This window comes from Schistocerca gregaria, unplaced genomic scaffold, assembly GCF_023897955.1.
Source record: "Schistocerca gregaria isolate iqSchGreg1 unplaced genomic scaffold, iqSchGreg1.2 ptg001021l, whole genome shotgun sequence".
NCBI lineage: Eukaryota > Metazoa > Arthropoda > Insecta > Orthoptera > Acrididae > Schistocerca > Schistocerca gregaria.
The window spans coordinates 60001-75000 of record NW_026062369.1 but is presented as its reverse complement, the minus strand read 5'-3'; the positions used below and the strand labels follow the sequence as shown (position 1 = coordinate 75000).

At 55.6% G+C, this 15000-nt stretch overlaps 3 non-coding genes across 3 annotated transcripts in view; all 3 read left to right on the top strand.

The window, feature by feature from the left end:
- The first annotated feature begins 3414 nt into the window (after nucleotides 1-3414).
- LOC126327126 (small subunit ribosomal RNA) lies at nucleotides 3415-5307 on the top strand. The gene has a single exon (XR_007561005.1). It is a non-coding gene; the product is annotated as a small subunit ribosomal RNA (ribosomal RNA).
- Nucleotides 5308-5662: 355 nt separating this feature from the next.
- Nucleotides 5663-5817, top strand: LOC126327111 (5.8S ribosomal RNA). The gene has a single exon (XR_007560991.1). It is a non-coding gene; the product is annotated as a 5.8S ribosomal RNA (ribosomal RNA).
- A 7596-nt stretch (nucleotides 5818-13413) lies between these two features.
- LOC126327125 (small subunit ribosomal RNA) overlaps nucleotides 13414-15000 on the top strand; it is a 1893-nt gene continuing 306 nt past the window's right edge. The window contains exon 1 of the ribosomal RNA XR_007561004.1: nucleotides 13414-15000. This exon is cut by the window's right edge and continues 306 nt beyond it. This is a non-coding gene — a ribosomal RNA (small subunit ribosomal RNA).

The window sequence follows — 15000 nt, the reverse complement described above, 5'->3', positions numbered from 1 at the left end:
ACGTCCACTAATAAGACAGAATGTCTCACATCACCCGCAAACAACGCAGCTCAAATCAGCCAGCAACACCCACAGTGGTCCACCCAGTATCAACACAGGACGCAACGCCACGCCACAACACAAAAGGTACAAGTAATAAAATACCCTTTGGCCACACCCCTTATAAAGGCATCGAACCAACCCACCACCTGACACCAGCCAAACGTACATCCTGATTTGACACATCTCTGGCAACCTAACCCACGTTGGCCCTTAACCTAACCCACGTTGGCCCTTAACCTAACCCACGTTGGCCCTTAACCTAACCCACGTTGGCCCTTAACCTAACCCACGTTGGCCCTTAACCTAACCCACGTTGGCCCTTAACCTAACCCACGTTGGCCCTTAACCTAACCCACGTTGGCCCTTAACCTAACCCACGTTGGCCCTTAACCTAACCCACGTTGGCCCTTAACCTAACCCACGTTGGCCCTTAACCTAACCCACGTTGGCCCTTAACCTAACCCACGTTGGCCCCTAACCTAACCCACGTTGGCCCCTAACCTAACCCACGTTGGCCCCTAACCTAACCCACGTTGGCCCCTAACCTAACCCACGTTGGCCCCTAACCTAACCCACGTTGGCCCCTAACCTAACCCACGTTGGCCCCTAACCTAACCCACGTTGGCCCCTAACCTAACCCACGTTGGCCCCTAACCTAACCCACGTTGGCCCCTAACCTAACCCACGTTGGCCCCTAACCTAACCCACGTTGGCCCCTAACCTAACCCACGTTGGCCCCTAACCTAACCCACGTTGGCCCCTAACCTAACCCACGTTGGCCCCTAACCTAACCCACGCTGCACCTTAACCTAAGTTACGCTGCACCTTAACCTAAGTTACGCTGCACCTTAACCTAAGTTACGCTGCACCTTAACCTAAGTTACGCTGCACCTTAACCTAAGTTACGCTGCACCTTAACCTAAGTTACGCTGCACCTTAACCTAAGTTACGCTGCACCTTAACCTAACTTACACTGCACCTTAACCTAAGTTACACTGCACCTTAACCTAACTTACACTGCACCTTAACCTAAGTTACACTGCACCTTAACCTAAGTTACACTGCACCTTAACCTAACTTACACTGCACCTTAACCTAAGTTACACTGCACCTTAACCTAAGTTACACTGCACCTTAACCTAAGTTACACTGCACCTTAACCTAAGTTACACTGCACCTTAACCTAAGTTACACTGCACCTTAACCTAAGTTACACTGCACCTTAACCTAACTTACACTGCACCTTAACCTAACTTACACTGCACCTTAACCTAACTTACACTGCACCTTAACCTAACTTACACTGCACCTTAACCTAACTTACACTGCACCTTAACCTAACTTACACTGCACCTTAACCTAACTTACACTGCACCTTAACCTAACTTACACTGCACCTTAACCTAACTTACACTGCACCTTAACCTAACTTACACTGCACCTTAACCTAACTTACACTGCACCTTAACCTAACTTACACTGCACCTTAACCTAACTTACACTGCACCTTAACCTAACTTACACTGCACCTTAACTGTCACATGTAACGTCACAGGAATGTAGCTTTGCCTAACAGCAACCCTCTGAACATAGTTCACTGCTTGGATCCTCTGGTGTCATGTGTATTTCTTGATGCCATGGTGCGTACCCTCACATAAAGGTCTTTCGAGTGTTGCGTACTTTCTACACAGTCCCGCTAACCACTGGAAGGGTGTACCGCTACAGAACGAATATCGCCCTCCCCTCCTGCCCTTCCAAGCTGGTCGGTCAGGCGTTTGTTTGTGAAATGAGCCTTGCAGCTGTTCAGTTGCATTCGGTTGTCGATGCAGTCAGTGTACGTTGTGGTACGGCCTGTGTGGACTGTCCGCTGATGTACGCGTAACCCACACTGATCATCCGTCGTTACGTACTGAGTGACATAATGTGGCACATGCTTGACCGTACACCGGCTGCGCCCTACAATGGCGAATCATAAGGGCCATATGTTGTGCACGATGCTACTTGTCTCGTCTCCCCATTACAGCGAGATTGCACTGTTGTACGCCGTACAGACATGTGGTAAGTAGGTACGGACGAAAGTATTGCATGTTGGCCCCCCCCCCCCCTCCTCCCTCTGCCGGGAATCAGCGTGAGCCGTCTGTTGATGTAGCGACGAGGGTTTTCCTATTTAATCGTATTGCCCCACACAACATGATAGCACGGTGGACCGCGTTCCACATCTGCGACATGCTACAGAGGCCGGTTGACAGTCGACCGCGCAAGGGACATTGCACACGTGCGCGGACCATCTTCCACGTGTTCTCTCGTGTACATGCCGCAGTGTGTATGTGGGCTGATGTAGCGTGTCGTGACACATAACATGCAGGCATGCCAGAATCGTAGATTTCGCAAATGTAGATTGACGTATACGTTTGCTGCCAAAGATCCGCAAATGAACTGGAAATCAGTTGTTGAGCGGTTGTTCGCGCTGCAGGTGCATCGGTGATAGCGACGATCGGTACATCTGTGAACCGGTTGTTTCGGCGGTACCCGCCATGCCCCCGAACCTGAGTTGGCCATGTGGGTATGAAGCGATACGAGGCTGTGGCTTGGCGGGACAGTCCCCGGCCGGTGAGGGGGGGCCGCCCGGCGTGCTGGCCGCGCGCTGCGTGAGCGCACGCACTACAGCCGGCTGGTGGGGGGCGCCCAGTGGCAGGAGCGCCGGCCGACGGGCCCGGCTGGCGTCCCAGCTATGCGCCGGCGCACCCTGCGCGCGGCGCCAGGCGGCCAAAGTGGGTTCTGCCGAGCCCGGTGCGAAGCGCGGTGGACATCTGCAGTGTGCTGGTCCGATTGCGGACTGTGTGCGTTGAGGATGCGCCGCCGCCCGGCACTCGGCGTCGCGACGCCGTCTGCTGCTCGGTCGCCCCCAGCGGTTCTCGCAGGTGGTTTGTATCGCAGCTCTGCGGACGTGTTGGCGCGTGCGCTGTGCTGGGAGAGTTCGCTTCTGCACCCAAGTGGGGCTTTGCCCTTCTGTGGCGCTGGCGTTGGAGCTGCCGGTCACCGTAGGTGGCGCGTGTTGTTTCCCGCCGGCAATGCCACGACAGCACGCTCCCGGGCCTCTGTCGGCAGCGGCAAGCTCAGTTGGGAGCACGGGTGTTCGCACTGAAAGCGTCTACTCGCCTATCTCCGGGCGATTGCGCCTCTCTCGAACCCGACCAAGTACTTAGGACGGCGCTGCGCGCCGCCGGGACCTGAGAGGGTTTCGAGGTGTATCGTGCAGGGGAGCTCAGCCTCCTCCTGTTTGCAGAATAATTGAGCGGACGCTTGCGTGTTCGCGCGGGCCCTCGGGACACACTCCCGGGCGGCCGGCTGCTCAGCTCTCGTTGACGCAGCTCCCTGGTTGATCCTGCCAGTAGTCATATGCTTGTCTCAAAGATTAAGCCATGCATGTCTCAGTACAAGCCGCATTAAGGTGAAACCGCGAATGGCTCATTAAATCAGTTATGGTTCCTTAGATCGTACCCACGTTACTTGGATAACTGTGGTAATTCTAGAGCTAATACATGCAAACAGAGTCCCGACCAGAGATGGAAGGGACGCTTTTATTAGATCAAAACCAATCGGATTGGCTCGTCTGGTCCGTTTGCCTTGGTGACTCTGAATAACTTTGGGCTGATCGCACGGTCCTCGTACCGGCGACGCATCTTTCAAATGTCTGCCTTATCAACTGTCGATGGTAGGTTCTGCGCCTACCATGGTTGTAACGGGTAACGGGGAATCAGGGTTCGATTCCGGAGAGGGAGCCTGAGAAACGGCTACCACATCCAAGGAAGGCAGCAGGCGCGCAAATTACCCACTCCCGGCACGGGGAGGTAGTGACGAAAAATAACGATACGGGACTCATCCGAGGCCCCGTAATCGGAATGAGTACACTTTAAATCCTTTAACGAGTATCTATTGGAGGGCAAGTCTGGTGCCAGCAGCCGCGGTAATTCCAGCTCCAATAGCGTATATTAAAGTTGTTGCGGTTAAAAAGCTCGTAGTTGGATTTGTGTCCCACGCTGTTGGTTCACCGCCCGTCGGTGTTTAACTGGCATGTATCGTGGGACGTCCTGCCGGTGGGGCGAGCCGAAGGCGTGCTTGCGCGTCCCGAGGCGGACCCCGTTGAAATCCTACCAGGGTGCTCTTAGTTGAGTGTCTCGGTGGGCCGGCACGTTTACTTTGAACAAATTAGAGTGCTTAAAGCAGGCAAGCCCGCCTGAATACTGTGTGCATGGAATAATGGAATAGGACCTCGGTTCTATTTTGTTGGTTTTCGGAACCCGAGGTAATGATTAATAGGGACAGGCGGGGGCATTCGTATTGCGACGTTAGAGGTGAAATTCTTGGATCGTCGCAAGACGAACAGAAGCGAAAGCATTTGCCAAGTATGTTTTCATTAATCAAGAACGAAAGTTAGAGGTTCGAAGGCGATCAGATACCGCCCTAGTTCTAACCATAAACGATGCCAGCCAGCGATCCGCCGCAGTTCCTCCGATGACTCGGCGGGCAGCCTCCGGGAAACCAAAGCTTTTGGGTTCCGGGGGAAGTATGGTTGCAAAGCTGAAACTTAAAGGAATTGACGGAAGGGCACCACCAGGAGTGGAGCCTGCGGCTTAATTTGACTCAACACGGGAAACCTCACCAGGCCCGGACACCGGAAGGATTGACAGATTGATAGCTCTTTCTTGATTCGGTGGGTGGTGGTGCATGGCCGTTCTTAGTTGGTGGAGCGATTTGTCTGGTTAATTCCGATAACGAACGAGACTCTAGCCTGCTAACTAGTCGCGTGACATCCTTCGTGCTGTCAGCGATTACTTTTCTTCTTAGAGGGACAGGCGGCTTCTAGCCGCACGAGATTGAGCAATAACAGGTCTGTGATGCCCTTAGATGTTCTGGGCCGCACGCGCGCTACACTGAAGGAATCAGCGTGTCTTCCTAGGCCGAAAGGTCGGGGTAACCCGCTGAACCTCCTTCGTGCTAGGGATTGGGGCTTGCAATTGTTCCCCATGAACGAGGAATTCCCAGTAAGCGCGAGTCATAAGCTCGCGTTGATTACGTCCCTGCCCTTTGTACACACCGCCCGTCGCTACTACCGATTGAATGATTTAGTGAGGTCTTCGGACTGGTACGCGGCATCGACTCTGTCGTTGCCGATGCTACCGGAAAGATGACCAAACTTGATCATTTAGAGGAAGTAAAAGTCGTAACAAGGTTTCCGTAGGTGAACCTGCGGAAGGATCATTACCGACTAGACTGCATGTCTTTCGATGTGCGTGTCGTGTCGCGCAACACGCTACCTGTACGGCAGTAGCCGTGCGCCGCGTGCGGAACCACGCGTGCCTCTCAAAACTAGCGCAAGTGTTGTTGTGTGGTACGAGCGCTGAAGCTCTGGAGCGGCTGGCCTGCGGCACCTGGCGCCTGGCGCCGGTTTTGAATGACTTTCGCCCGAGTGCCTGTCCGCTCCGGTGTGGAGCCGTACGACGCCCATCGGCCGTCAGGCCGTTGGACACAAAGTAATGGAACAGGGGCCGTCAAACGCCTCAGTCCCGCCTCTGCAACTGTCTTGAAAGAGACGGTGGAGAACTGAAAAGATAAAGATCACCCAGGACGGTGGATCACTCGGCTCGTGGGTCGATGAAGAACGCAGCAAATTGCGCGTCGACATGTGAACTGCAGGACACATGAACATCGACGTTTCGAACGCACATTGCGGTCCATGGATTCCGTTCCCGGGCCACGTCTGGCTGAGGGTCGGCTACGTATACTGAAGCGCGCGGCGTTTGTCCCGCTTCGGGCGCCTGGGAGTGTCGTGGTCGCCTGTGTGGCCGGCCGCGTCTCCTTAAACGTGCGATGCGCGCCCGTCGCCTGGCGGTTCGCATACCGGTGCTTTCTCGGTAGCGTGCACAGCCGGCTGGCGGTGTGGCGTGCGACACCTCGTACAACGACCTCAGAGCAGGCGAGACTACCCGCTGAATTTAAGCATATTACTAAGCGGAGGAAAAGAAACTAACAAGGATTCCCCCAGTAGCGGCGAGCGAACAGGGAAGAGTCCAGCACCGAACCCCGCAGGCTGCCGCCTGTCGTGGCATGTGGTGTTCGGGAGGGTCCACTACCCCGACGCCTCGCGCCGAGCCCAAGTCCAACTTGAATGAGGCCACGGCCCGTAGAGGGTGCCAGGCCCGTAGCGGCCGGTGCGAGCGTCGGCGGGACCTCTCCTTCGAGTCGGGTTGCTTGAGAGTGCAGCTCCAAGTGGGTGGTAAACTCCATCTGAGACTAAATATGACCACGAGACCGATAGCGAACAAGTACCGTGAGGGAAAGTTGAAAAGAACTTTGAAGAGAGAGTTCAAAAGTACGTGAAACCGTTCTGGGGTAAACGTGAGAAGTCCGAAAGGTCGAACGGGTGAGATTCACGCCCATCCGGCCACTGGCCCCCGCCCTCGGCAGATGGGGCCGGCCGCCCGCGCGGAGCAATCCGCGGCGGGGTCGTGTCCGGTTGCCTTTCCACTCGCCGCGGGGTGGGGCCGTTCCGGTGTGCGGTGGGCCGCACTTCTCCCCTAGTAGGACGTCGCGACCCGCTGGGTGCCGGCCTACGGCCCGGGTGCGCAGCCTGTCCTTCCGCGGGCCTCGGTTCGCGTCTGTTGGGCAGAGCCCCGGTGTCCTGGCTGGCTGCTCGGCGGTATATCTGGAGGAGTCGATTCGCCCCTTTGGGCGCTCGGGCTCCCGGCAAGCGCGCGCGGTTCTTCCCGGATGACGGACCTACCTGGCCCGGCCCCGGACCCGCGCCGCTGTTGGCTCGGGATGCTCTCGGGCGGAATAATCGCTCCCGTCAGCGGCGCTTCAGCTTTGGACAATTTCACGACCCGTCTTGAAACACGGACCAAGGAGTCTAACATGTGCGCGAGTCATTGGGCTGTACGAAACCTAAAGGCGTAATGAAAGTGAAGGTCTCGCCTTGCGCGGGCCGAGGGAGGATGGGGCTTCCCCGCCCTTCACGGGGCGGCGGGCCTCCGCACTCCCGGGGCGTCTCGTCCTCATTGCGAGGTGAGGCGCACCTAGAGCGTACACGTTGGGACCCGAAAGATGGTGAACTATGCCTGGCCAGGACGAAGTCAGGGGAAACCCTGATGGAGGTCCGTAGCGATTCTGACGTGCAAATCGATCGTCGGAGCTGGGTATAGGGGCGAAAGACTAATCGAACCATCTAGTAGCTGGTTCCCTCCGAAGTTTCCCTCAGGATAGCTGGTGCTCGTACGAGTCTCATCCGGTAAAGCGAATGATTAGAGGCCTTGGGGCCGAAACGACCTCAACCTATTCTCAAACTTTAAATGGGTGAGATCTCCGGCTTGCTTGATATGCTGAAGCCGCGAGCAAACGACTCGGATCGGAGTGCCAAGTGGGCCACTTTTGGTAAGCAGAACTGGCGCTGTGGGATGAACCAAACGCCGAGTTAAGGCGCCCGAATCGACGCTCATGGGAAACCATGAAAGGCGTTGGTTGCTTAAGACAGCAGGACGGTGGCCATGGAAGTCGGAATCCGCTAAGGAGTGTGTAACAACTCACCTGCCGAAGCAACTAGCCCTGAAAATGGATGGCGCTGAAGCGTCGTGCCTATACTCGGCCGTCAGTCTGGCAGTCATGGCCGGTCCTCGCGGCCGGCCGCGAAGCCCTGACGAGTAGGAGGGTCGCGGCGGTGGGCGCAGAAGGGTCTGGGCGTGAGCCTGCCTGGAGCCGCCGTCGGTGCAGATCTTGGTGGTAGTAGCAAATACTCCAGCGAGGCCCTGGAGGGCTGACGCGGAGAAGGGTTTCGTGTGAACAGCCGTTGCACACGAGTCAGTCGATCCTAAGCCCTAGGAGAAATCCGATGTTGATGGGGGCCGTCATAGCATGATGCACTTTGTGCTGGCCCCCGTTGGGCGAAAGGGAATCCGGTTCCTATTCCGGAACCCGGCAGCGGAACCGATACAAGTCGGGCCCCTCTTTTAGAGATGCTCGTCGGGGTAACCCAAAAGGACCCGGAGACGCCGTCGGGAGATCGGGGAAGAGTTTTCTTTTCTGCATGAGCGTTCGAGTTCCCTGGAATCCTCTAGCAGGGAGATAGGGTTTGGAACGCGAAGAGCACCGCAGTTGCGGCGGTGTCCCGATCTTCCCCTCGGACCTTGAAAATCCGGGAGAGGGCCACGTGGAGGTGTCGCGCCGGTTCGTACCCATATCCGCAGCAGGTCTCCAAGGTGAAGAGCCTCTAGTCGATAGAATAATGTAGGTAAGGGAAGTCGGCAAATTGGATCCGTAACTTCGGGATAAGGATTGGCTCTAGGATCGGGGCGTGTCGGGCTTGGTCGGGAAGTGGGTCAGCGCTAACGTGCCGGGCCTGGGCGAGGTGAGTGCCGTAGGGGTGCCGGTAAGTGCGGGCGTTTAGCGCGGGCGTGGTCTGCTCTCGCCGTTGGTTGGCCTCGTGCTGGCCGGCGGTGCAGGATGCGCGCGCCTGCGCGGCGTTCGCGCCCCGGTGCTTCAACCTGCGTGCAGGATCCGAGCTCGGTCCCGTGCCTTGGCCTCCCACGGATCTTCCTTGCTGCGAGGCCGCGTCCGCCTTAGCGTGCTCCTCCGGGGGCGCGCGGGTGCGCGGATTCTCTTCGGCCGCCATTCAACGATCAACTCAGAACTGGCACGGACTGGGGGAATCCGACTGTCTAATTAAAACAAAGCATTGCGATGGCCCTAGCGGGTGTTGACGCAATGTGATTTCTGCCCAGTGCTCTGAATGTCAACGTGAAGAAATTCAAGCAAGCGCGGGTAAACGGCGGGAGTAACTATGACTCTGGTGTTGCCGCAATGTGATTTCCACCCATTGGACTTCACACCTGCGGCCGCGCTGTCTTGTGCCTGTGTGCCCTGACGAGCTGCGCCTGAGGGGACACCCGAGAGTAACGGCTTATCCGAGGGGTGTAGGTTCGACCGAGGTCTGCGGTTCTAGCTTTCCTCACTGAACCTGGCACCATGTGTGCTGTGGCTACTGCTGCGTTGGGTGCCCACGGTAGGTTCCCGAGCTCGTCCGTCACCCGTGTGGTTTTTTAAGACGGCGACTCTTTTTTGTGTAGGTTGGGGGCACCCGGGTACGGGCACGCCGCGTCCCAAATCCCACGTCATTGGGGCTTATCCCCTTTGGCGTCCCCACCACCGGGGTTCGGTGGCCGACTATGATGTCGATGTCGCCTACAGCGCCCGCTTGACGACCCAGAGTAAAACGCCTGCTGCACCCCCTCTTCACCGCAGGTGACGCAAATCGAGTCAAAAGTGGTGGACCGACGGTCACTCCAGCCGCACCTGTGAATGCGCCACCCCCACCGCCCGACTCGCAACTCGAGCGGATGTACGGCGGACTTTTCCCGCAATCGTACATTGCAGTCCACCCCTATATCTTCCACTTCATGAAGAGTTATCTCCCAAAAGCCAAAGTCCCGCTGTCCCAATACATGCTCTGGACGGCGGGCCGCGAGACGTGACGCTCGGTGGCAAAGAGTGCGCCGCTGAGGATATAGAGGGTCCGTCCCCCCGCACAGTGGTGACGGTGTGCGGGTAGTGTTTCCGACACCTCTTCCTGCGGTGGCAACTCTGGGGCAGAGTCGATACTCGCCCACTGGTGGAAGGTAAGCATTCTGCTTTACATCAGTACATAACTAATATTTCAGTCGTCTGACGTCCCTCCTTAGTAAATGATGCAGGACCACATACATAGATGATACATACTGTAAACTGGGGAGGACAGTGTGAACCGCACTCGACCCAGTCACCCTATCTCACAGTCCACTCTGTGTGTAACAAAGCGAAAGCACCAAAGCACTATCGTTCAACAACATCCATTTTATCCTCGCTGCCACAGGACACTATCCAAACAACGACAAGAGGAACGTCACGTCCACTAATAAGACAGAATGTCTCACATCACCCGCAAACAACGCAGCTCAAATCAGCCAGCAACACCCACAGTGGTCCACCCAGTATCAACACAGGACGCAACGCCACGCCACAACACAAAAGGTACAAGTAATAAAATACCCTTTGGCCACACCCCTTATAAAGGCATCGAACCAACCCACCACCTGACACCAGCCAAACGTACATCCTGATTTGACACATCTCTGGCAACCTAACCCACGTTGGCCCTTAACCTAACCCACGTTGGCCCTTAACCTAACCCACGTTGGCCCTTAACCTAACCCACGTTGGCCCTTAACCTAACCCACGTTGGCCCTTAACCTAACCCACGTTGGCCCTTAACCTAACCCACGTTGGCCCTTAACCTAACCCACGTTGGCCCTTAACCTAACCCACGTTGGCCCTTAACCTAACCCACGTTGGCCCTTAACCTAACCCACGTTGGCCCTTAACCTAACCCACGTTGGCCCTTAACCTAACCCACGTTGGCCCTTAACCTAACCCACGTTGGCCCTTAACCTAACCCACGTTGGCCCCTAACCTAACCCACGTTGGCCCCTAACCTAACCCACGTTGGCCCCTAACCTAACCCACGTTGGCCCCTAACCTAACCCACGTTGGCCCCTAACCTAACCCACGTTGGCCCCTAACCTAACCCACGTTGGCCCCTAACCTAACCCACGTTGGCCCCTAACCTAACCCACGTTGGCCCCTAACCTAACCCACGTTGGCCCCTAACCTAACCCACGTTGGCCCCTAACCTAACCCACGTTGGCCCCTAACCTAACCCACGTTGGCCCCTAACCTAACCCACGTTGGCCCCTAACCTAACCCACGTTGGCCCCTAACCTAACCCACGCTGCACCTTAACCTAAGTTACGCTGCACCTTAACCTAAGTTACGCTGCACCTTAACCTAAGTTACGCTGCACCTTAACCTAAGTTACGCGGCACCTTAACCTAAGTTACGCTGCACCTTAACCTAAGTTACGCTGCACCTTAACCTAAGTTACGCTGCACCTTAACCTAACTTACACTGCACCTTAACCTAAGTTACACTGCACCTTAACCTAACTTACACTGCACCTTAACCTAAGTTACACTGCACCTTAACCTAAGTTACACTGCACCTTAACCTAACTTACACTGCACCTTAACCTAAGTTACACTGCACCTTAACCTAAGTTACACTGCACCTTAACCTAAGTTACACTGCACCTTAACCTAAGTTACACTGCACCTTAACCTAAGTTACACTGCACCTTAACCTAACTTACACTGCACCTTAACCTAACTTACACTGCACCTTAACCTAACTTACACTGCACCTTAACCTAACTTACACTGCACCTTAACCTAACTTACACTGCACCTTAACCTAACTTACACTGCACCTTAACCTAACTTACACTGCACCTTAACCTAACTTACACTGCACCTTAACCTAACTTACACTGCACCTTAACCTAACTTACACTGCACCTTTATGGTGCAGAGTAAGGTAGGTTACCTAACTTACACTGCACCTTAACCTAACTTACACTGCACCTTAACCTAACTTACACTGCACCTTAACTGTCACATGTAACGTCACAGGAATGTAGCTTTGCCTAACAGCAACCCTCTGAACATAGTTCACTGCTTGGATCCTCTGGTGTCATGTGTATTTCTTGATGCCATGGTGCGTACCCTCACATAAAGGTCTTTCGAGTGTTGCGTACTTTCTACACAGTCCCGCTAACCACTGGAAGGGTGTACCGCTACAGAACGAATATCGCCCTCCCCTCCTGCCCTTCCAAGCTGGTCGGTCAGGCGTTTGTTTGTGAAATGAGCCTTGCAGCTGTTCAGTTGCATTCGGTTGTCGATGCAGTCAGTGTACGTTGTGGTACGGCCTGTGTGGACTGTCCGCTGATGTACGCGTAACCCACACTGATCATCCGTCGTTACGTACTGAGTGACATAATGTGGCACATGCTTGACCGTACACCGGCTGCGCCCTACAATGGCGAATCATAAGGGCCATATGTTGTGCACGATGCTACTTGTCTCGTCTCCCCATTACAGCGAGATTGCACTGTTGTACGCCGTACAGACATGTGGTAAGTAGGTACGGACGAAAGTATTGCATGTTGGCCCCCCCCCCCCCCCTCCTCCCTCTGCCGGGAATCAGCGTGAGCCGTCTGTTGATGTAGCGACGAGGGTTTTCCTATTTAATCGTATTGCCCCACACAACATGATAGCACGGTGGACCGCGTTCCACATCTGCGACATGCTACAGAGGCCGGTTGACAGTCGACCGCGCAAGGGACATTGCACACGTGCGCGGACCATCTTCCACGTGTTCTCTCGTGTACATGCCGCAGTGTGTATGTGGGCTGATGTAGCGTGTCGTGACACATAACATGCAGGCATGCCAGAATCGTAGATTTCGCAAATGTAGATTGACGTATACGTTTGCTGCCAAAGATCCGCAAATGAACTGGAAATCAGTTGTTGAGCGGTTGTTCGCGCTGCAGGTGCATCGGTGATAGCGACGATCGGTACATCTGTGAACCGGTTGTTTCGGCGGTACCCGCCATGCCCCCGAACCTGAGTTGGCCATGTGGGTATGAAGCGATACGAGGCTGTGGCTTGGCGGGACAGTCCCCGGCCGGTGAGGGGGGGCCGCCCGGCGTGCTGGCCGCGCGCTGCGTGAGCGCACGCACTACAGCCGGCTGGTGGGGGGCGCCCAGTGGCAGGAGCGCCGGCCGACGGGCCCGGCTGGCGTCCCAGCTATGCGCCGGCGCACCCTGCGCGCGGCGCCAGGCGGCCAAAGTGGGTTCTGCCGAGCCCGGTGCGAAGCGCGGTGGACATCTGCAGTGTGCTGGTCCGATTGCGGACTGTGTGCGTTGAGGATGCGCCGCCGCCCGGCACTCGGCGTCGCGACGCCGTCTGCTGCTCGGTCGCCCCCAGCGGTTCTCGCAGGTGGTTTGTATCGCAGCTCTGCGGACGTGTTGGCGCGTGCGCTGTGCTGGGAGAGTTCGCTTCTGCACCCAAGTGGGGCTTTGCCCTTCTGTGGCGCTGGCGTTGGAGCTGCCGGTCACCGTAGGTGGCGCGTGTTGTTTCCCGCCGGCAATGCCACGACAGCACGCTCCCGGGCCTCTGTCGGCAGCGGCAAGCTCAGTTGGGAGCACGGGTGTTCGCACTGAAAGTGTCTACTCGCCTATCTCCGGGCGATTGCGCCTCTCTCGAACCCGACCAAGTACTTAGGACGGCGCTGCGCGCCGCCGGGACCTGAGAGGGTTTCGAGGTGTATCGTGCAGGGGAGCTCAGCCTCCTCCTGTTTGCAGAATAATTGAGCGGACGCTTGCGTGTTCGCGCGGGCCCTCGGGACACACTCCCGGGCGGCCGGCTGCTCAGCTCTCGTTGACGCAGCTCCCTGGTTGATCCTGCCAGTAGTCATATGCTTGTCTCAAAGATTAAGCCATGCATGTCTCAGTACAAGCCGCATTAAGGTGAAACCGCGAATGGCTCATTAAATCAGTTATGGTTCCTTAGATCGTACCCACGTTACTTGGATAACTGTGGTAATTCTAGAGCTAATACATGCAAACAGAGTCCCGACCAGAGATGGAAGGGACGCTTTTATTAGATCAAAACCAATCGGATTGGCTCGTCTGGTCCGTTTGCCTTGGTGACTCTGAATAACTTTGGGCTGATCGCACGGTCCTCGTACCGGCGACGCATCTTTCAAATGTCTGCCTTATCAACTGTCGATGGTAGGTTCTGCGCCTACCATGGTTGTAACGGGTAACGGGGAATCAGGGTTCGATTCCGGAGAGGGAGCCTGAGAAACGGCTACCACATCCAAGGAAGGCAGCAGGCGCGCAAATTACCCACTCCCGGCACGGGGAGGTAGTGACGAAAAATAACGATACGGGACTCATCCGAGGCCCCGTAATCGGAATGAGTACACTTTAAATCCTTTAACGAGTATCTATTGGAGGGCAAGTCTGGTGCCAGCAGCCGCGGTAATTCCAGCTCCAATAGCGTATATTAAAGTTGTTGCGGTTAAAAAGCTCGTAGTTGGATTTGTGTCCCACGCTGTTGGTTCACCGCCCGTCGGTGTTTAACTGGCATGTATCGTGGGACGTCCTGCCGGTGGGGCGAGCCGAAGGCGTGCTTGCGCGTCCCGAGGCGGACCCCGTTGAAATCCTACCAGGGTGCTCTTAGTTGAGTGTCTCGGTGGGCCGGCACGTTTACTTTGAACAAATTAGAGTGCTTAAAGCAGGCAAGCCCGCCTGAATACTGTGTGCATGGAATAATGGAATAGGACCTCGGTTCTATTTTGTTGGTTTTCGGAACCCGAGGTAATGATTAATAGGGACAGGCGGGGGCATTCGTATTGCGACGTTAGAGGTGAAATTCTTGGATCGTCGCAAGACGAACAGAAGCGAAAGCATTTGCCAAGTATGTTTTCATTAATCAAGAACGAAAGTTAGAGGTTCGAAGGCGATCAGATACCGCCCTAGTTCTAACCATAAACGATGCCAGCCAGCGATCCGCCGCAGTTCCTCCGATGACTCGGCGGGCAGCCTCCGGGAAACCAAAGCTTTTGGGTTCCGGGGGAAGTATGGTTGCAAAGCTGAAACTTAAAGGAATTGACGGAAGGGCACCACCAGGAGTGGAGCCTGCGGCTTAATTTGACTCAACACGGGAAACCTCACCAGGCCCGGACACCGGAAGGATTGACAGATTGATAGCTCTTTCTTGATTCGGTGGGTGGTGGTGCATGGCCGTTCTTAGTTGGTGGAGCGATTTGTCTGGTTAATTCCGATAACGAACGAGACTCTAGCCTGCTAACTAGTCGCGTGACATCCTTCGTGCTGTCAGCGATTACTTTTCTTCTTAGAGGGACAGGCGGCTTCTAGCCGCACGAGATTGAGCAATAACAGGTCTGTGATGCCCTTAGATGTTCTGGGCCGCACGCGCGCTACACTGAAGGAATCAGCGTGTCTTCCTA